The 22,760-nt window shown below is 36.1% G+C and overlaps 1 long non-coding RNA gene across 1 annotated transcript; it reads right to left on the bottom strand.

Moving 5' to 3' along the window:
- Window positions 1-4,551: 4,551 nt before the first annotated feature.
- LOC125233431 lies at window positions 4,552-21,160 on the bottom strand. Its single transcript, XR_007177854.1, has 3 exons — window positions 21,111-21,160; window positions 20,463-20,524; window positions 4,552-4,646 (listed from the first exon to the last, which is right to left on the bottom strand). It is a non-coding gene; the product is annotated as an uncharacterized LOC125233431 (long non-coding RNA).
- Window positions 21,161-22,760: the final 1,600 nt, after the last annotated feature.

Here is a 22,760-nt window from a genome sequence, read left to right as displayed (position 1 = left end):
CTTGATCAATACTCCAGTGCATCAGACCCGATAGGGACCAACATGAAAGAAAAATCTAATCTTCCGTTTCATTTCAAATTGTTCCTGCCTATAATACTTGCCGTTCACCCAAATTAAGGTTAGCAATGGCGCTTGCACGATGACAACTTGAATTCTGCTCCAAACCTAGATTGTTGCAAATTGTCTACAAAATCCCCTCTCCCATAAAGTGCTGCAGTGTAATTATACCTACCTATGCAGCAGAAATACGTAAATGTAGCGGTATTTATTGTAGGTACTTTAATTATTTAGACTTTTATTACGAAAATAACTGAATTGTAAACGTATTTTTCTACATATAATCTTTTCCACAAGTACTGGAAAAACAATAAAATTATATATTCAACAATTAACAAACATCCTCGAATACACATACCTATATACATAATTATGTGTTACACATGACCGTACTTGTAAATATAACATTTACAAAACGTATTCCCCGTGTTATCGTCAAGCAGACGAAAACCAAATAAAAGTTCAGTATACATAATATGTAGTCGTATACGTCCAGTGACTGAAATTTAAGTATATCCAAAAGTCTGTATTAGGCACGAACATAACGAGCTGAAAGCCTCCACCACCTGAACTGAGCACTTCTGTTATGCAAAATGGAGAATTCGTAGCCGGCGCAAATCGAGATTTTTGTGTATGTAGCCGTTACCGCATATGAGGCGGCCTTAGCCAAAGTCACAATTGTTAACGCAGCTGGGACCTGATCCGAACCTGGGACACTTGCAAACCTCATTTCATCAAACTTAGTCTACTCACTCTACCATGTAGGTATGTACATATTTGAATTAGGCATGTATGTAAGAAAAAACATAAACTTGTTCAGAGAACTACCCAATAGAAGACTAAAATATAAGCTAGAACTACCCGCCCCAAATCTAGAAATATATCGTAAAAGCCCTCATTACTCAGCAGTTAAATATTATAACCACATCCCAAATTATATAAAGATGGCGGAAAAAGATACCATTTATGCAAAACAGTTGAAGTCATTCCTTACAGAAAAAGCTTATTACTCAGTGACAGAATTTCTTGATGATAATTCTAAGTAGTTTGTACCTGTTAGCTTATTTACCTGTTAGCATTATAAATATTATTTTTTATTTTTATGATAGGATTACTTGCTAATAGTTACCTTATAGTATATAAGTTTTGACATAATTACCTAGTTTAAGAAAATGTTTGCAACACCCTACTAGGATCCATGAGAAACTTGTATGTTTTGTAACAACTTTTAAACCATGGTGCAATAAACGATATTATGATTATGATTATGACTCTGTCCGACCCACCAATACGATAACGATAAGTTCGCCTATGTGCTTACTTCTTCTTTCTTTTATATTTGATGTTTGTGTATTTTATGTTCGTGGTGCAATAAAGAGTTTTCAGTATAGATGCTGGTTTTTACGCACTAGTAAGAGAAGTGGTTTATTTCTTGCCAAAGGTCAAAACTTCGGAGGGCCATCTGTACTGAAAAACGTCGTACGAGACAAGTGCGAAAAGGAAATTCGTAACTCGTGTCGATTTAAAATACTCCCTTCGGTCGTGTTTTCATTTATCGCCACTCATTTCAAACTTCCTTTTTTACGTACTTGTATCGTAATGTACTAAGTACCTACATAAAAAATTAGTAGAGATATAAAGACGATAGTGACGATAAATTAGGCCTACAGCCGGCGTATCATGCTTCTAATTTTATCACTTATCCACGTGGATAAGACAACTGTCACTCTCACACTGACATACTTGTAAATAAAAGCGTGAGCTGAGGATGCTTTATTCACGCTGGATAAGTGATAAAATTGGAAGCATGATATCTTTTGTCGCACTAGCTGATAGCGTGATCGATTTGTTACTTTTATCCACGCACTGATATTATTACGTTAAAATATAACTAAAAACTTATTGAATACTCGTAGACAATTATCATTAGGGGTGTAGACTCAAGTATGTAGGTACTGAACTAATAGAGTAAGAAATAAGTTTGAAGTATTATTTAAGATGAAGTACAGTCGACCAAAAATGTGGTTTACCACCCTACGGGTGAGGTTCGTTTAAACGTCATGAGACAACAAGGTCGATTTCCGCTTGCAATAATATTATGTCAGTGACAATCGCTCTGTCTATATATGATGTTTACGTCATGCCATGTGTCAAGTCAACCTTAACGATCGTTAGAGCTCACAGAAACTTTTGTAAAAACTGGTAGACCACTTTCTTGGCCGACTGTACCTACTCAAAACACCATACTAAACAAATGCTGTAACTGCACGTCGTCCGGAGACTAACTGTGGATAGACACCTCACCTTGCCTGTGGCCACAGATTTAAGACGCTGACAGCACCCAATGGCCTTGACGCTAGCGTACACTGTCTAATCGTATGGGAGTAAATGAGAGCGCGATGTCACTAAAAGAGGGCGGCTAGGTACGAAAAGTGCGGAAAAATATTAAAATAAAATAGAAAGATGCATAATTTGTGCAAAATGTTTCGTTAGTGTTTTAGATATGTATATTTTTGTTATTGTAATATTAATTACAGACAACTAAGTGAATAATTGAACGACACAGAACCGTTTAATGACGAACTCGAGACCAATCCGATTTCATTAAATCGTGTATCGAGTACGGCTATGTTCGTTGAAATATAATGAATAATAATAACATATAATTTACTTTCCTTGTATTAAAAAACTGCGCAAGTAACATAAATTTTACGCAATCCCATAAAAGTTCGATCGGGTTAAGGACTGGGGATTGCAGTGGCCAAATCATATGTTTTAACACACCTTCGTTCTTTATTGACTCGTAGTTCTACAGATCTTTCAGTGTTTGGGATCGTTGTCTTCTTGCAGAACAAATGGGTTGCCGATCAATATAATAAGATTACGTTGTTTTCTATTGATTACAGATTTAGTTTGATGATTTTTAGAAGGGTTTATAACAATGACACTGAATTGTGGTTGGTCTTAAACTTTTTGACGGTAGTGTACATACGGAATATCCAATCACATCGCAACGTACCCAGAGCTTCTTAGAAGACTGAAGAGGACTAAATTTACTAGCAAATACCTTTTCAAGCAAAACGCTGTATTCATCTAAATGAATGACCCAATCCTACACTCTAAGCACGTGTGTCACACTTAGAAGTATATTCAGAAACGTGCAGTTGAATTCAAATTTGATTTAAAACATTCACTGTCAGTAACAGAACAGTGTGCGCCGTCATATAAAAATCCTGCTTCCGGTAGTTAATATCTTAAACATCAATAACTACTCGTACTTCACTGTGGTACCTGGCCAAATGGATTAAGACGCTACAGGCCCCGTAGCCGAATGGCATTTCTCCGACGCCAAACGAAAGCGATACGCCGCTGGCTCTGTCGCGCCAATACGCAAGCGCGATAGAGATAGATATCTACTAGCGCTTCGTTTCGTGAGCGTTTCGTGAGCGATTGTGCCATTCGGCTAGCCACCCAGGAGCGAAAATGCTAAAATGGAAATGAACCCCCCCTTCAATTTGGGAATTTTAGTTAAATGTACTAGTGCTCTTAATTAGATTTTTCGAAAAAAAATATACATTCAGAACAACTCAGAAAAAGATATTGCGAAAAAATATTCGATTTTAAATATTTTTTCGCAATATCTTTTAACTGAGTTGTTCTGGTTCCGCTCTCGACTGTTTCCTTCTTCAAAACTTAAACAATCGTAACGAAATTTGAGAATCTGAATAACAATGAAATTATCTGTGTCGGACTGTTTAGTTTTTTTTTTGGCTAATTGTTACCAATTTTGAATACCACACGCGCCATAATCAATATAAGGCCGGTTTTGGAAATGTTTGATGGACTCTAGCGTCTTTAAATATAAGAATATCAAAAAAATTTAAACGGTCCAACACAGATAAAAATAATAATAATCTGTGTTAAAATAATCAGTGTTCTATCTTCAAAAACCAGGGAGGAAATAGTCGAGAGCGTTTGTATGGAGAATTGACCTCTCAGCTGTATCATCTTAAGCATAAGCACGTGAATGCCGGATTAAAAGTCAGGGATTCAAACAGACCAGCGGCTTAGCCGAAGAAACATTCGTTGACGCTACTTAGCGATCGAAACGTAATTGGCTGTGTCGCGCCAAGCAGTGTACAAGTTTCTAATGGGTTGGCAACGCGCACGTGACACTCCTTGAGTTGCAGCTAGGCGTCTTTGTGCAAAATTAAATTTCGCTATTAGATTTTGATAAATTTCAGAAGTATTTTGTAAACGTATGTTTTTTAGCAATAAAGATTACAAATAAAAATATGTTGGCCATCTTGGAGTTACAATACAATACAATACAAATACTCTTTATTGCACACCGCAATACAGGAAACAATCTAGAACGTGCATATTGTATGTACAAATATTAGGTGAAGGAATAAAAAACTCACTAAATAAGTAGCCTATTATACCAACGAGTTTAAATCATGTTACACATCTTAGTAATTGCTTAAAAAATATGTTTGAAAAAAGATGCCTAACACATACCTAAACATTCGCCAACAAACTACTCGTATTTCCACTTTGATGTCGAAAACTGTTAGCCATAAGTGTCTCTGAAATAAATAAGAAACGAACAAAGTAATTAATAAAATTAAGTATCTACCCAGGAAACTTTCCTAGTTAAACTATTTGTTTTTATTATTATCAAAAAATATTGATATAAAACTTTTTTGCTCCTGAATAACCACATTGCGCTAAAGCTCTATTAGTTGATGCAGTTCCTGCATCAACTCTTCCTGTAATTTAAACTCCACTCTGAGATGTACCGACTTCCTACCTACGAAAATTTATAGCCTAGTAAAACCAGTAAACCTAGTGATTTACTCGACTGAATAAAGTTTAGAACTTGCGTCAAACGCTAACTGAAATATTGCATGAAATAGTTCACTTTGTAACTATGAAATTTCATCCCAATATACCTAAGTTTATTTAATATGAGGTAAGTACGGGGTAACAAACACTGCTGGGCAAGATTCTTAAAACACTTGTAAGGTAAAAGTACCAGTGGTAGAAAGTGTACCAATAGATAATAAATAATAAAAACCGGCCAAGAGCGTGTCGGGCCACGCTCAGTGTAGGGTTCCGTAGTTTTCCGTATTTTTCTCAAAAACTACTGAACCTATCAAGTTCAAAACAATCTTCCTAGAAAGTCTTTATAAAGTTCTACCTTTGTGATTTTTTTCATATTTTTTAAACATATGGTTCAAAAGTTGGAGGGGGGGGGACGCACTTTTTTTTCCTTTAGGAGAGATTATTTCCGAAAATATTAATATTATCAAAAAACGATATTAGTAAACCCTTATTCATTTTTAAATACCTATCCAACAATATACATATCACACGTTGGGGTTGGAATGAAAAAAATATCAGCCCCCACTTTACATGTAGGGGGGGGGTACCCTAATAAAACAATTTTTTCCATTTTTTTATTTTTGCACTTTGTTGGCGTGATTGATATACATATTGGTACCAAATTTCAGCTTTCTAGTGCTTACGGTTACTGAGATTATCCGCGGACGGACGGACGGACAGACAGACATGGCGAAACTATAAGGGTTCCTAGTTGACTACGGAACCCTAAAAAGGAGTGTCATCTAATGGTACGGGATAAATTAATAAAAACAATGACAATAAGCTAGTTTCCTACTAGTCAAATCAGCTTCTTTTTTTTTTAAGAACTGTCAAAACGATTTGCTAATGTGGAATTCCTATGAAATCCTTATAAGGAGTGACGGCACGGTCAATTATTTACTTTATAGATTAGATTAGATTTCTTTATTTCATGATAAAAATTACACTATAAATTTGTTACATGCCAAGTTATGTTTATCTTCTCATCATGATCGTCGAAAATTACATTATAGATTGAAAATAATAAAATGAATATTTTCTCCCAATAAGGATCGTCATTTACAAAGAAATACACAAAACACAATAAAATTAACAAATGAAATAAAATCCGAAGTCAGTGTAATCATATGCATGCTATCACGAATTCAATCCCATGTACTCATTTACAGAGTACAGAGGGTTATCTAACAAAAGGTTTCTCAATTTGCGCTTAAATAATTATGCTTCGTCATATGGCTCATTCCTAAGATCGGCAGGTAAGTGTTCGAAGTAAGTAGGGCCGATGACACGCGGGTTCTTTCTTGAAAGTGCCATGTGTTTCTCTTTGGCTTATTAAATAGAAATTATGTTTCAAAATAACTACTATCCATATTTTTCTTTTATTTATGTGGTGCTTTATTTCAAGCACTGCATAAAATATTTTATTTGAAGTATAGGAAACTAGCCTATCCTCGTAAGGCCCAATGTACATTACAATGTAAGTACATAGTTGTTGCAATCTATTTGAATCTTTCATGAACCGAATAAAGTAGAATTTCCATTGTTACATTGATTTTTGAAAGAAATGAAAATCTTACCAATTTATTTATAGAACAAGGTTCAAATTCAAAGTGTGAAAACTAAGTATGGTGGGCCTTAAGATAAGACTACAAACAATATCCTAGTAAAATGACATTAAAGGTAAATAGGTCCTGTGTGAGATAAACCTACTACTCTATAAATAACACACAGTGAGCTCACAGGCGCGTATATCTCACTCAGGCCGATGTTTAACATATAAATTGCTATCAATTTTTTTAGATATTTCTGCGGGTGTTCCTCGGAGATAAGAATGCGGTGGGTCTTTATTGGTTAGAATGTGGAGTGATATCCGGTCGGGTAGTCGTCAACGTCCTGGAAATATGGTAAAATATACTCGAGAAATGTATAAGGTGATTTTTTTGTTTTGAAATTCAATTGGCTTGGCCTAGTCGTTACCGATCTTGCCTACGAAGCAGAATGTATCGGGTACGAATCTTGGTGCGGGTAGTTTTTTGTATGCTTATCTTAAGTAAATGCTAGTTACTAAGTATTTTCGACGTACTATTATACACAAAAAAAATTATTCACTTCTTTAGCGTACCTACTGTAAAAGTAATTGAATTAGTCTACAAAAAAATGACAGAAGCGGTAACAATAAAACTGCAACAGACACCCAACAAACTGTCTATGGATAATAATATGACATTTAAGGTAATACAGTTTCATGGAAAATATTTTGTTTTGTTGAATCTATCCCACAGTAAGTCCGTTTTCACATTATCCGATCCGATAGGTAACAGATGTCAGAAGAATTGCAACGGAAAAAAATCCAAGATGGCGCTTGTAATGTATGGGATATCATCCTACATCCGATATCGGATCGGATAATGTGAACACGCACTAAGAATTGCCCCTGTGCCATTAACATAATAATTATAATATTGATTAATAAAAAATTAAGCTCACCATCCGGAATAAAGACGCATCGTGTTATGCAATTTGTAAATGCATGTACAAATAATTACTCAACTGACCACTCGTAATCCTTATTACGATCGGATACTCCTACAAATAAAATAATACATGTTCAGGTTGCGCTACGAGGTGCGGTATACCACCGTGTGGGCAATTATAAAAACCGGCCAAAAGCGTGTCGGGCCACGCTCAGTGTAGGGTTCCGTAGTTTTCCGTATTTTTCTCAAAAAACTACTGAACCTATCAAGTTCAAAACAATTTTCCTAGAAAGTCTTTATAAAGAAACTTTTGTGATTTTTTTCATATTTTTTAAACATATGGTTCAAAAGTTAGAGGGGGGGAGGAACGCACTTTTTTTTCCTTTAGGAGCGATTATTTCCGAAAATATTAATATTATCAAAAAACGATCTTAGTAAACCCTTATTTATTTTTAAATACCTATCCAACAATTTATTACATGTTGGGGTTAGAATGAAAAAAAATATTAGCCCCCACTTTACATGTAGGGGGGGTACCCTAATAAAACATTTTTTTCCATTTTTATTTCTGCACTTTGTTGGCGTGATTGATATACATATTGGTACCAAATTTCAACTTTCTAGTGCTAACGGTTACTGAGATTATCCGCGGACGGACGGACGGACGGACGGACGGACGGACGGACAGACACACATGGCGAAACTATAACTCTAAAACCTATAACCCGGAACCCTAAAAACGATAATACATAGTATGATCATATGCGTGAATCAGCTCTAAATTAAATAAATGCAAAATTTACTTTAATTTGGCACATTTAGGACCGGTTGCACCAAACCGTCTGTCACCGTTAAAGCGTTCGTTAAATTTTATTGTATGAGAAGTTCCATAGAAGTCTGCTGAGTGACGATGATGTGTCTGTCAAATGTGGTTGATGCAACTGGCCCTTAATCGTCACATCGCTAATACTTATGAGCTGTCTTTGCTCTTAAATGAGCTGTCTGTGTCTGTGATGTCCACTTGTACAGTACCCGGCAATAAAGAACACGCATCGGTTTTTCGTCTTCGTAGAGCGTTGTCTCTTTCTTGCTTATGTGACGTTAATTGTCTCTTTCCAAAGACCAATGTGCATTCTTTATCGCCGTTTACTATTTAATATTATGTACTTTGCTCGTTCTTTTTGTTAAAATTTATTCATTAACCCTTAAATGCATGGTGATATATATATGCATCATATATTTGATGGCCCGTGGCTCGATATGTAGCTATCCGAAATCACATTTATTGCTTAATTATTATTTACTATTTATTATTATTTAATCATCATCATCATCATCCTCCTTGCGTTATCCCGGCATTTACCACGGCTCATGGGAGCCTAGGGTCCGCTTTGACAACTAATCCCAAGATTTGGTAGGCACTAGTTTTTACGAAAGCGCCTGCCATCTGACCTTCCAACCCGAAGGGTAAACTAGACCTTATTGGAATTAGTCCGGTTTCCTCACGATGTTTCCCTTCACCGAAAAGCGACTGACAAATTTAATATCAAATAACACTTCGCACATAAATTCCGAAAAACTCATTGGTGCGAGCCGGGGTTCGAACCCGCGACCTCCGGAACGAAAGTCGCACGTACTTGCCGCTAGGCTACCAGCGCTATTTTTAATTATTATTTATTATTATTTAATATACAATTAAATAATATAATGATTTAGTATTTATTATTTATGGCTGAGATACGCGTCATACTCGTGAACGGGTGCTGTTTGTGGAGACTGGTCTGTTCAAGCTTACCTGGGCCACATGTTTTGTTAGATTATTTAACTTTACTTTTGAGCGGATTGCGAGACACTACATTCGGTTCTTGTAAGAATTAAACTTAAGTAAGTAATGTCTTAAGGATGACACTAGAGACCATCACGTTGTCGTTTAATTTAGTTAATTTTAGCTTTTGGACACTTAGAGACTTTATACATCTCTGAGATTTTGATTATATTTTATTTTAAAATAGATTCCTTACTTTAATGACCTTGTTGTCGTTTGATTAAGTTAATGTTAGTTTTTTGGACACTTAGAGACCTTATACATCTCTGAGATTTTGATTATATTTTTAAACTTAATTTGTAACCTTGATTGGCCCTTATTTGTAAACTTGATTTGTTCTTTAATGATTGACAACTAGAGACTTGTACATCTCTTGAAATGTGTAATTTAGCTGTTCATTTTCTGTATTTTTTTTTGTATTATTTGACAAAGGTTTTTACTTTTAAATATTTTAATTTTATAAAATTTGACTCTTGGAGACGCTATACATCTCCATGGATTATTTGATTAAGTATAATATTTTTACTTGTAATATTCAGTCTTTTACAACTATTGAAGTATTATAGATTTCTTTTATCTTTGTATCTGTTTGCACTTTCTTTATGTATTGATTATAGTTAGTAATAATATGACATTTAGAGACTTTATACATCTCTAATTCTATATCAGTGTATAGCTACTTTGCTTATGATTAATATTTTTAGTTAATATTTCTATTAATTTCATTTGTTTAACTTTAATGAATACTCTGTAATGTTGACATGTAAAGCCCCGTGGCCTATTTGCTGAATAAATGATTTTGTATTTTGTATTTTGTATTTTTAAGGATTAAGATGAAATGGCGGAAAAGTGTGAAAAAACGGGACGATGGCGATTTTTAGTGATGTGATTTAGACTGATTTTTTCGGAGTTAGTATAATTAGTTTATGTTTAAACATTTTATCATAAAGGTTTCACAAATAGTATAAGTACTTTTTTAATAGTAGTAATTTTTTTTAAATAAAACTTACCAATTACGATATATTTATATAAATAAGTTTTGGCCTATTTAACTTCTAACACTGATTTAGTATAAAAATCTATCTTAAATATTGTTCCCAGAGTCAGAAAACCATTGTCTATCACATTATATGTATTAATATCTCGTAGAAAAATTCATGCATTTAAGGGTTAATTTAAGGACAGAGTAAAGTTAAACACTTGCCTTGCTAGTAACACACTATAGTGACCCCGTCTACTCCTGGCCCCGTAGCCGAATGGCATTTTTACGACGCGAAACGAAAACGAAACGCCGCGGACGGTAGTCTGGCTCTGTCGCGCCAATACACAGCGAGCGATAGAGATAGATATCTACGAGCGTTTCGTTTCGTGAGCGTTTGTTCATTCGGCCACGCATGCTGCCATAGGGCATGGGTATGACAGATCGCCGGAGGCGTATAGTGCGGCCTCACGTTAAACACCCGATTACTCCACGTTGATGGATTGAAGGGTAACGGCAGAGTGCTCCGGCTAATGGACCAATGGTTTAAAGCGGAAGATGAATTATATATAAACTATATCGTTCTCAGGCGTAATAAAAAATTGACGTGCCTTTTCCTTTCAATATTTACCTGAATACAACGTTACGTCACATTGAATATGAATACATTATGCATGGTTGTATATGTATAACTTTATTTCAAAAGAGCGAGTTTTTTTAAGAACTTGCAGTCATTTAAATGCAGTGTTTCTATGAGCCATTCACGTCAGGAATATATGCTACGGACTTTTTGTATTTTGCGTTTTATACAAAACTCAAAAAAGTCGTACAAAAAACGTTGCTATTTATTCTTTAAACAAAAATGTACCTATGTAGAATGAATATGAAGATGCAACAACCATAAATAAATAGACTAGCTGTTATTTCTAATCGAGTTTTATCAAAAATAAATTCAATTTACTTTATTGTCCTTATTCTTTGGTAGTTTGACTTATACCTATGTAATGGAATCTCTCACAAATTGCGGGTAATTTGAGCCAGCATCAACAATACTCTTTCTGCGAACATGAAAAAATATCTTTTTGGCATAAAACATGACAAATACAAGCTCAATATTTTCAATATCAGTTAATTGTCTCGTGTTGTGATATTATCAGGTTTCAGCATGACGTCTGGATGTCAACACAAATGTTACTAGGAGTACGTATACGTTATTTTTGGGACCTCGTTTCTTTTATATTTTTCTCCATTGCTTTGAACAGAGTATCATTCTGAACGATTACATTTACAATAATATCGTTATTGTAACTAGCTATCTCTATCGCCCTTCCGTTTTGGCGCGACAGAGCCAGATTGCATTTAGATTGGCGTCTAGCGTAAACGGTTGTCACTTCGGCTAGCCCGCCAGCTCATCAGATCTGAGGGGTTACCATGACGTACTAAAGACGTTCAGTTTAGGTTGAGAGAAAGGGACACAGCTATAGCAGTTACATAGCTCCGTCCCTCTCTCTCAACCTAAACTGAACGGCTTTAGCACGTCATGGTAACCCCCCTGGCCACCGGTGATGATCGCTTGCGCTACGATATTCAGCAACTGAGACTAGGTTCCAAAATCATGATCATTGTTATTTTACGTAATAACAGGGCATGATGTGCTAGATAATTAATAAAATAACGTTGAAATTTTGAACATATAAGCATTTTTCTATTTATAAGGCAAGACCCGGCATATGCCCCGTAGATGGGGTTCATAACCTTTTCTTTTCAGGTCCAGATATTGCATAATACTGTATTTTCAACAAACAACTGCGAATCCAATTTAGTCACGATATTTCAGGCTCATATAAATCCAACTACTAATCTGTTTTTGAAACTTTGTTATTAAGAAAAGCTAATAGGATATTGAGATACGTGAATTAGTTTGGTAACATTTCTTAGAAATGCTCGGTTTTGCTATAGTCACTACCAAAACAACAACAAAAACGACAAAAAGTAATCGACTAACGAGTAATGATTAAAATAAAACAATTAATTTTGACGATATTTTTTTATTAGTCGGATAAAAAGTTAATCCATGGCCTTTAATATTTCACATACGGGGCGTGAATCTAAAACGGGCGATTGAACTCTTATGTTGACCATTTCAACTATTTCAAGTAGCTAATGGCCTTTAATATTTCATATAAGGGGTGTGAATCTAAAACGGGTGGTTGAACTCTTATGTTGACCATTTCAACCGTTTCAAGTAGCTACGGTACCCGACCGAAAGTTGAGCTGAACGGTTATTACGAGGTGTCTTGCTTAGACGGCGGCGACCGCGAGGTAGCGATACATCGCGAGGTCTCTCCTCACTCTTACTACCACAAATCTCAATAACGATAGTGCTATCTCTGTCACTCTTTACTGTATGCGCGAAGTGCATATACCACGAGTATAGGTTTTTTGGGGTGCTGATTTCAAAATTAATGACCAATTTGGAATCTGATATTACTGACTGTCACTTTGACACAAAAGTCGTAATAGCTGTCGTCAGATAGGTTTTCGGGGGTGCTGATTACAAAATTAACGACTAATTTGAAATCATGACAATGCTGGCTGTGACTTAAGACACAAAAGTCGTCTGGTGTGTCGTCATATGAGTTTTCGGGGGTGCTGATTTAAAAATTAAACACCACTTTGGAATCTGACATTGCTGACTGTCACTTTGACACAAAAGTGGTCACGGGTGTGGTCAAATAGATTCTCGGGGGTGCTGATTCCAAAATTAATGACCCGACACCCATGACGACTTTTGTGTCAAGTGACAGTCAGCAATGTCAGATTCCGGATTGGTTATTAATTTTGGAATCAGCACCCCCGAGAACCTATTTGACCACACCCATGGCCACTTTTGTGTCAAAGTGACAGTCAGCAATATCAGATTTCGAAGTAGTGTTTAATTTTTAAATCAGCACCCCCGAAAACCTATTGATGACACCCATGGCGATTTTTGTGTCAAAGTGACAGTCAGCAAAGTCAAATTCTAAATTGGTCATTAATTTTGGTATCAGCACCCCCGAGAATCTATTTGACGATACCCATGATGACCGTTGTGTGAAAGTGACAGTCAACAACATCAGATTCCAAATTGGTCATTAATTATGAAATCAGCATCACTGAAAACATATTTGACGACACCCATAACAACTTTTGTGCCAAAGTGACAGTCAGAAATGTCAATTAACGGTCGGGTATCCGTAAAATAGTCGGTCAAAACCGTTTTAAAGGGTACCCATACGGTCCCTGTTGGGTAATGCTGATCATAAAAATAATGACCAACTTGAAACGCTACTCTCTTTTGAAATATTTGTCGCCGCATGTTGCACAATCTACATATACTTAAACGGAAATAATAAAAAGTGGGTAAAATTACGATAATTCTACCAACTTAAATATGATGATGAATAATGCAGTGTAGGCTTACTTCTGTTCACCTCTTATCATTCTTCACAACCATGTCACGTATATTTTATTTTTACTTAATACTTTCGAATGATTCTAGTACCTAACACCATACGAATCATAATGAAAACTGTATTTCGAAGTTAAAATCAAAAACGGTACAACTATCATAAGCCAAAAACGCACCTATATATTGATATTGTTTACACTTGACTTATTTCCAATAAAGCCCAAAAAAGGTTGGCAACTCCTTGTTTATCATATGCCGGTCTTGCCTTTCTCTTTTATGCCGGACTTTCTGAGTAGGCACAATTTCTGAGTTACATATTTCAGAACATAAAACTCGAAATTGAGCGCGTTTTGAGCAGATTAATAGTACTAGTCAGATAGAACGGTTATTAAATGACTACGTTACATACACAATATACAAATATTCCGACTGCTTCTATTTTATTTTAATTTTTTGCGGAACCATGTTGAACTCGATGTTCGAGTTCGAAACACGAATCAAGTTTATTGTTAACCAGTGTTCGTCCTAGGGATATGCATTGAAGACCAATGGATTAAGGATGAAAAACTGCTATACCTCCGGAGGTGTGAGAGACGTAGATATATAAACAAAAAAGTTATAGTCAATAGACGGTCTTTCCGGGTAGACGGTCTTCCCCACACTGACCTTAATTTACATTATTTATTTGGCTGAAACGTTGGGAAAAAAGGTAAAAATAATGTTAATTAATCGCGTTCGACCTGTGTGTGACTTTAAATATGTGTACAAAGCGCGAGAACTTAAAGTGTTATAAGGTGTGCATGTTAATAGGTGGTCGCTCCTGGGCCTCGACTTAGGAACCCTCTACAAATTTCGTAGCACTTTTCGTAGGAAGTAAAATAAAGTCCGAGAAATTATTAGAAATATTGCAGTGACAGGTTGCCCATCGCCCACAACATAATTGAACCCACCACACCAACGGAAAGAAAGGACAGTTCACCGCTGAGCGAGTAACTATAAACATAGCCGTGTCTCTTTTATTTACACGGGAGTGATTATCTTTCGTTCGTTTTTTATAGGCGATAGCTCATAGCTTACTAGCTCGCGGTGGGACCAGTGCCTTATGCACGTGGCAAATAATGTATTATTTAACGTATTGATATATCTCACAAGGGTGCGTAGCCGAATGCACAAACGATCGCGAAACGCTCACGATAATATCTCTATCTTAGCTATCTATCTATTTCGCTCTTACGTATTGGCGCGACAGAGCCAGGCTACATTCCTGCGGCGTTTCGGTGGCGTTTCGCGTCGCAGAAATGCCATTCGGCTACGGGGCCAGCTTATCCAATGAATACCACAAAAAACGATGCACTGGCTGAAATTTTCACGATTTATACACATCATCATCATTTATATACACGTGTAATACGGGATACTAAATCGTGTAAAATTAGACTAATTCACGTTAAACTAAGTTCCGAGTTACAAGTTACAATACTCGTCGAAAGAAAATCAGGGTTCTGTTATGGCTTGAGAATCACAGCTGACTATAGGTCATACTTAGTAAACGTATAGATATATGTATGCAGTTGAGTATTACGTTCGCACACATCTTATATCTCTTACATCACCTAAACATTTTCACTCACTACTACAGTATAAGAGAACTGTCTGACAACAAGATCGATTGACGCCACGAAAAAAGTCATCATGCGAATTGCAATTTAGCTTCAATAGTTCGGCTACGGCACGGCCGAGCTCCGCTCGTTACGCTCCACAAATTGCTGCACTAATATGATTACTCCTTCGTACTGAGGGGTTAGTTAAAAAGCTATAGTGCCCAGTGCACACGGTGAACAAAAATATAAGATACGAGTATATACCTACTATTGAATAATTGAACATGTGACTATCGAGCCTGTGTTGCGTTCTCGCGCGCATACCCATATGTTACACGAGGAAACCAAATAATTATGACAGCGTAACTATTCAACATTTACGTATGTGTTAAAAATACAAAATCATTATAATAAATAATAATAAATATTGGGGACACCATACACAGATCAAATTAGCCCCAAACTAAGCAGAGCTTGTACGATGGGTGCTAAGCGACGATATACATACTTAAATAGATAAATACATACGTATATACATAGAAAACATCCATGACTCAGGAACAAATATCTGTGCTCATCACAGCCTTTACCGGGATTCGAACCCAGGACCGCGGCTTAGCAGGCTGGGTCAGTACCGATTGAGCCAGACCGGTCGTCAATTATTTTTTGTTATTTTTATGCATTAAGTAGTTTTACTTTTGTTAGTTTTGGTATCAATATTGAATTTCTTTTATAGCATTTTCCACGTAAATTAAAATGTTGTTTTCTCACTAGTAATTAATTTGTGGAATTGAATCCATTTAGGTACCTACATTTGATTTATAATTGCCCGGGATTCATACCGAATGAATTCTATTTATGAAATTCGGTTTCAAAGGGAGGGTAAGATTTCGGAGAATAAAATATGCCTTTTTGTAATGTATATAGTAGTGAGTATTTGTGTCGTGCGGTGGGAAATAGACATTAACTAAAAGCGGGTAGATTATATTTATTTGTCTACCCCGAACATTTATATAAATTAATATCGGGTAGTTTTGTGGTGTTTACATCTCCGGTGACACTTTGCTGGGACGTCAGTCTTCCGCGACCACGGCCAGTGCAACCTGGCCGAAACGTTGGGAAAAAAGGTAAAATAATGTTAATTAATCGCGTTCGACCTGTATGTGACTTTAAAATAAATATACAAAGCGCGAAAAGTGTTATATATTATAGTAGTTTAATATCGTTACTTTAAAATCTATTAGTATCTTATAAAATTGCAAGACGAATATCGTATGACCTTTGTACTCTGGAAAATTAAACAAAGCACACATCCCGAAAATTTTTAAGCAAAGGCCTACTTGGGAAAGGGAGTAGTCGTAACTACCTAATAATCTACTGAGTTTCTCGATGTATTACGATCGTTATGTTTTGTGTGACTACGTTTGGCGGGAAACTGATGCGGTGTATTTTCACTTATTGCACGAATGCGCAGCCGTGCAAAATGAAAGCGTTTGTTGTAATACCCGTAGTATGCTCATTTTAACAAAAATTACAGTCAGGAACATTTTGTGCTTGAAACTAATCGCCATTTAGCTCAATATTTGTTCATTCGTGTACACCAGGCTTATTGGCTAGCGGCGTGGAAAATGAACACTTTTATTGCAATACACAAATGCACGATTTTATGATCCGAGTCTAAGCAGTATTTATGAAAATTACCTTACAGCTTGCTGTGGACGTTATTTTTGTTTAAAATGCAAATAATAATGTTTGCCAGTTATATCAAGAGGTCAATTAAAATTAAACAGGTGACCGTAAAGCTGGCTCGTTCCTCGCTCAACGGATTGGTATTGCTATCCACTGAAGAATCGGGGACGGGGACAGTCTTATGAGCACCTTTAGTACCAACTGCAGGGTTAACACATGATTGCCGCGAGAGTATGTCGCCGCGAGATAGACTACCCGTCCTATGTCATTAATACTGTTAGAAGAAGACGTGTGATCTATCTCGCGGCGACATACTCCCGCGGCAATCATGTGCTAGGCCTACTGGGAGCGACTTGGGAGACATCTGCAGATAGTACAGTCTATTTTACAAAAAAGTACAAATGGCGGACTTAATGCTAGATGGCATTCTCTACCAGTCAACCACCCAAGTAGCACAGATAGCTGTATAACTGCACACATTAGGTTCTATTCGTTACTTTACGCGTTTTAGCACTGTTATAAGAGCATTCAGAGGAACCTTCGGCTGCATAGTAGCATTCAGTGAAATTTAAACAGCTTAAGCAGTTTAAGAGCTGCATTACGGTGGAGAACAGTACCACTAATTCGCCAATAGTGCTGTAATGGTATATTTGCAACGACATTATTCAGCTATTAGCATTTTTGACAGCCTAGAATGTAATAAGAGCTGCGTAGTAGATCACACTACTCCAAAAGCGGTATAAGAAGCCACTTGTGACCTTTTAAAGCGCTGACTTTTTAAGATAGCACATGTGGACCATTAAAGAGCCAAAAGAGGTATAATGGAGAAAATGTGGCGTATAATACTGCTTAGAGTTGAACATTTATACCACAAATCAGCCTTTATATCGCCTTTATTATTATCTGCATAGCGGCTGTTTAAAATACCCACTAGACGCCTGGTAGCTATTTTGTGGGGCACTTGTGTACCGTAATAACGGCTATTGCTTTATAGTGGTACACGCGTAGATTATTAACTAGGAATAAGCTGAATAAATGTTATTTTATGGTAACTTGTAACCTCCTCGTCTTTATTATGAATCCACCATTTTTATTGTTTAACCTATAAATACATCCTGATTAATTTCGACTTTTATGATATTTTGGGTATAAATTATGAATGTATTGTTTCAGTTATTACTTTTGAAAACCATAATGCTTACTTTGTATTGTATAAGTAAATGTCTCCAAAACACAAAAAATATATTTCATCACATCTTATTTATTTATCGTAACTAATTAAATACTGAATATTTACGTGGCGCATTAAAATTTTGTTAGTAAATATGTATATATAATGTCGGTAAACTTTCATTCCCAAACATATTTGCATAAGATATACAAAACAAAACGTAGTTACCAATACCAACAGATAAACCATTCACCATTAAATTTCACTCACTAAAGTTCCAACCAAATAGCTAGAATATAAGTAAAAATTTGTTTGCATTTCACCTAAATGTATGAAATCACGTATATAATGTGACCCTTTAGCTGAGGAAGTGGCTACTTGTGTTCTCTTATTCTGCCGATATTCAGCCCTTATAACTCTTGCCCCCCCTATACCCCTGTTACATTGCTGCTATACCGCTTTTGCTGAGTAAGTGGCTACTTGTGTTCTTTTATTCTGCCGATATTCAGCCCTTATAACTTTTGCCACCCTTATACCCCTGTTACATTGCTGCTATACCGCTTTTAAAGCACTATGTACCCTTAAGGCTGTCTAATTTGTGCCCATTTAAGAGTATTAAGGGCTGTCATAGCTATTATAGAGCTTTTACATAGCTCTTTATGTACCTTTAGTACAGCCTAAAGCGTTAAAAAATGCCTTTATTCAGCTGTTATACAGCAAATGTGTGTTACTTGGGCATGTGCTAAACCAAAAGATCAAGTAGGTGTAGGGTCCTAGTATAGTTAGCGTGTATCTATTCCCCAGCTCGATGTGTTAAGTTTGGCGAGTATTCCATTTCATTTATATTTTTATTGTATGTACTTACTATAATTTTAGAATAATAAAATGTATTTGGATATGTTTTGACACGACCCTAATGACTGACTTAATGTAAATAATGAATATTGGTGCTCTTCTCATGCACGACTTTTGGGAACAGTAATTAGCTTGATCATTAAATGAATTGAATTAGCTTATCACAATTTTTTAGGGTTTTCAAAGAGGAAAAACAGTATCACTTGTGTCTGTCTGTCCCTCTGTTACAGCCGATTTCTCCGAAACTACTGGACCGATTTACTTGAAATTTGGTGCACATATGTAAACCTGTGGCCCAAAGACGGACATGTAATTTAATTAAATGAAATTTAATCATAGGGGTCACTTTTGGGGGGTAAACTTGAAAATTAAAAATCAAAGTTATTAAAACTATATTGTGTTATATATCAAATGAAAGAGCATTTTATGAGCATTTGAAATATATTTTTTTTTAATTTTTTATTTTGGTACTTTAGAAGTAATTTAAGAAAATAGACAAAAAATGACCATTCCCCCCTTATCTCCGAAACTACTTAGGTAAAATTTTCAAAAAAATACACGAGATAGCCCTCTACCTGTAGATTACAGGAAAACCTATTAGAAATCTACAGTCAAGCGTAAGTCGGACTTACGAGAAAAAAACTCAAATTAAGATTTTCACTCACTGACGCTGCAAGCAGTACTAAACGTCTTAAAATTTTGTAAGCGTGATGGACAGGTAGAAAGAAATTCATTTCTGTCTTTTTCTTTTTAGAAATTGTTCAATTTTTTTTTTTCATTTGCCAAAACGACTTAAGTTTCTACTAAAAAGGAGGCGCTTAAGACCGTTTGTAAGTGGACTGAGCAAAATTTTGTTCAAATCGGTCCAAAAAAAAGTCTCTGTTGACGAAAACATAGAATTTGTGCCAACGACAGCCCAAATCTGAAGTCCATTTTGCTCTATCTCTTATCGTTTCCGAGATATATACGTAAAGTCTTGAAAGTGCGAAAAGTTAACTTTGCCATAACAAATTTATAGCTACGAAATTTTACATAAAACACCTACTTTAAAATAAAATAAAAAATGTTGAATTTGGTTAACATTATAAAAGACCTCACGCAAGCTGTGCTAATTAGTTCGCGAATTCGTCGAGAGGTGGCGCTAAACACAATTATGCTCATTAGAGAACCTATACTTCTAGCCTAGCCCAGTCTTTAGACTTATGTGAGTAACGTAAAAGTACCTAATAGTTTTGTAGGTACGGAACCCTCGGTGGGCGAGTCCGACTCGCACTTGTTTTTAATTTCTGGCCTTTTTCGTTACATTTTATAATTACGCAGTCAGTGTAGTAAGCCAACACTTACATACCTACAATAATCAAATTTGGTGTATTACGTACCTATTATACTAGTTACTACTATTATATATAATATGCTTAATATATAACTTACTTGTGTAGCGACAATAGTATATTAAGTAATGCCAATAAAAACCTTGTTTTGCGAAAATGTACAGCTTCAAACCAAAATTGGATATTTGATATGCAGATTCAGGGCTGAAAATAATAGGTAAGTAAATAACGACTACATAGACAACACGCAAATGCTGTTACTAACAACTAAAGAGGTTTCTCACTTATCCAGGTCCCACTTAACCAGGTTTCACTGTATTATAAATGGGTAAGTGTGTAATGGGTCTGTTTGATTGTCCGTCTTTCACGGCAAAACGGAGCGACGGATTGACGTGATTTTTTAGGTGGAGATAGTTGAAGGGATGGAGAGTGACATAGACTACTTTTTGTCTCTTTCTAACGCGAGCGAAGCCACCGGCAAAAGCTAGTTTATTACTCAAAGGTCGGAAAAACGTCCGTCATTAGCGAGGTCCATACATGACGAAACACGTCGCGTCGCGAGGCAATGTGCTCGCGCGGCAACCTTTGTGCGTAAGCGTGCATCGGCCGAGGCAGCTAGCACATTTTGCACGGCCAAGCAGCCTGCTTCAGCCGAGGCAAACCTATACTCGTACGTTGAACATTCGCCGTGCGAGCACATTGCCTCGCCACGTGCCTCGCCTTATGTGGACCCAGCTATTTATAGATAATTGTGTCCTGTTCTGTACAACATAATTAGACTTCTATTTACCCATGAGGTTTAAACTATGGTTATGCTTTCAAACCTCGGTGACCCTCGGTGATGGAGTATAGTGATTATTTTAATAATATAACTATTACTGCCTTAAAATAAACAGCACCAACTTTCGCGTTAAATCTGTCTGCTACTGGCTACCAGATTAAACTACGCAAAGCCTTATCAAATCTGGTGTTTGCCCACCAAATGTAGTTACACGGGATCTTAGTTGCGTTGGGTGTTTTGATCTCCTCTAAACGAAGTTAGATGGAGTTCTGTTATTTATTGCCGCTCGGAAAATAAACCCGGAGTACATGTTTCATCTGATATTGCGTCAGAAGTTGAGAAATAAAGATTTATAGTCGGCTTATGTGAGAGCGATTGGCAGGAAATGCAGGAATGATTTATATATGCTTGGTTTTAATGTAACGTGCATGGAAACGTGCTAATGAGGGAAAGAAAAAAAATCTTATAAAATAATAATTTCTCGGACTTCACGGTGCGTACAAAGCTGCCATCTAATGATCGTTAGTTCGTATTAGTTATTGGTTGAAAATATGACAAGTCGCGTTTCGTTTTTGAATACATCATTAAGGCCATTCAAATCCAACGAGCCATTTGCAACAGCAAATTGTTACTTATAAATCGACTGTAGTAGTTGTTACGATTAGAAAATATCAAAAAAGCCAATAATAAATATTGCCTAACCAGGATGTATCGAACATTCTGGAGAGTTTGATATTCTGTATCGTTAAACTCTCGTGTGGAGACGGGTTAAGAATTTGACCACCCCTTTTCCCCTCGTAGTTGTCGCAAACCTGTCAAAATTTCGCCTCATTTGAACCATGAACAGTTTCATGTACCTACTTACTCTGTCTATCTCCTATAGAATATATTACAAGAGCTTATGAGTATATACATATGAATACTTATAAGTAGGTAGGTATGCAAAGAATATAAGTAAAATGTACCAAATAAATCTCTTCGCCCATAATACTTTAAAACGTCGAAAGCAAACATCGCTCCTAAGCGACGAAAGAGACATCGGTTCCCTTTTGGGAGCGAGCGCTGTTTATACTGCGAAACGGCGTACTCCTTACTGTTCTGTTTCCAAATTTATTTTTCATGAGCAATCTTGATAGAAAATGCAAAGTCATTAAGCCCAGTTTTTTTTCCCTGGGGGCGGTTTTATGCGCTATCAATTTCCGGGAACATGCTTTTTATAGTGCTTAAGACACGAAACTCTAATAAATATAATTTTATGTAGTAACATAATTAAGCTCTCAATTTTAAATAACATTTTATCGTAGGTAGGGTATCTAATCTACTCATAAGTACTTTGTATAAATTTCATTTGGCGTTTTCCATCAACGATTGTGATTGGCAATTTCCCAGGAGATCATGTTTGTACGGAGCATCATGTCATGGTACAGCAACCGTTGAATTTCTACAATGTTATTAATTGTCATTAAGTTCACAACCCAAACAATATGTATATTGGATAGCGACTAAGTAACTAAGTGTATACTTAGTTACTTAGCTGTTTGCATGAACAGATTTCGAGAAATTTCATCAGTTCTCTATTGATCTTCGACAATTGTATAACCGAATTTCAGTATTATCAATCACGTTTCGCTTAACTTCATTTTCGCCGAAAGTTAATTT

The sequence above is a fragment of the Leguminivora glycinivorella genome, chromosome 1 (assembly GCF_023078275.1).
Source record: "Leguminivora glycinivorella isolate SPB_JAAS2020 chromosome 1, LegGlyc_1.1, whole genome shotgun sequence".
In the NCBI taxonomy this organism is placed as follows: Eukaryota; Metazoa; Arthropoda; class Insecta; order Lepidoptera; family Tortricidae; genus Leguminivora; species Leguminivora glycinivorella.
The sequence above is the reverse complement of the archived record's forward strand: the minus strand, read 5'-3'. Positions and strand labels throughout refer to the sequence as shown.